This window comes from Hesperophylax consimilis, chromosome 17 (genome assembly GCF_061612785.1).
Source record: "Hesperophylax consimilis isolate HC1 chromosome 17, BYU_Hcon_1.0, whole genome shotgun sequence".
Classification (NCBI taxonomy): Eukaryota; Metazoa; Arthropoda; class Insecta; order Trichoptera; family Limnephilidae; genus Hesperophylax; species Hesperophylax consimilis.
Window position 1 is genome coordinate 21,524,283 of NC_142852.1, and position 1,045 is coordinate 21,525,327.

Genomic DNA, 1,045 nt, shown 5'->3' on the forward strand with positions numbered 1-1,045 from the left:
ATTTTTTACATTTCACAGTTATCCAGTAATTTTTGCCTCACTATTAAATCACTACTTATAAAATAAAAAAATAATATACACTATACAAAATAATACATTTAAAATATAAGTTTTATGCAATTACATTTTGGTAATATTATCTTTTTTGTTCTTTAATCCATTTTGTAATTTTGTATATTTCTCTATTTATTTTTGTCTTCCTCAATTTTTAGTTTCAAGTGTTACATTGATGAATACTTTTATAGCATTGTATTGGTAGTGTCTTTGTCCAAAGCTAGTATTTACTGTCGGAGTTTTTATGTTTTCTTTGTACGCTTGTCTAACTGGTCTGTTAGTGATATTTTGTTTATGTTGAAATTTGTTGTTTTTTTTGTCAAAAATGTAGTTTAGTAGTAAAATTACATTATTTTCGTATTTTATTTTTTGAATTAAGCTAATGAATAATACATCAAAGTATAATATTTAATTATTGAAGAAAATATAAGCGATACCAAAACGAATATTTGGAACAGAAAAATCAGAAAATTATACTTTCGCATAGAGGACACAAATTTACGGCGAGAAAAATGGAGGTAATGTTGGTAGTTCTTATTCGAAGTATAATACAGTTAAATGTGACTGAAGGAGATAGGGTGGCATTAGCTCAGTTGGTAGAGCAGTGCCCTGGTAAGGCAAGGGTCCTAGGTTCGAGTCCTAGATGTGACCGTATGCAATCATGCAATGATGACCGAAAGAATGATAGTATTTTCACAAATGATCTTTTATGCAGATTTTGTCATTGATTCACCTTCATACGATAATTCTGGGTAGGAATTTGAAATTTCAGCACAGTCGGCCATGTAATTCCTGAGAAAATGGCTTGAAAAGTTCGAACCCAAGTCTCAAAATGGTGCCCATTAGAATGATGATATATTCACAAATGCTTTTTTATACAGATTTTTTCAAAGATTCACCTTCAGACTATAATTTTGTGTATAAATTTAAAATTTCAGTACAATCGGCTATGTAGTACCTAAGAAAACGGTCCTAATTGTTCGAACCCAAG

At 29.7% G+C, this 1,045-nt stretch overlaps 1 non-coding gene across 1 annotated transcript; it reads left to right on the forward strand.

Annotated features, from left to right (window-relative positions):
* Positions 1-632: 632 nt before the first annotated feature.
* On the forward strand, positions 633-705 carry TRNAT-GGU (transfer RNA threonine (anticodon GGU)). The gene has a single exon. It is a non-coding gene; the product is annotated as a tRNA-Thr (tRNA).
* The last annotated feature ends 340 nt before the right edge of the window (positions 706-1,045 follow it).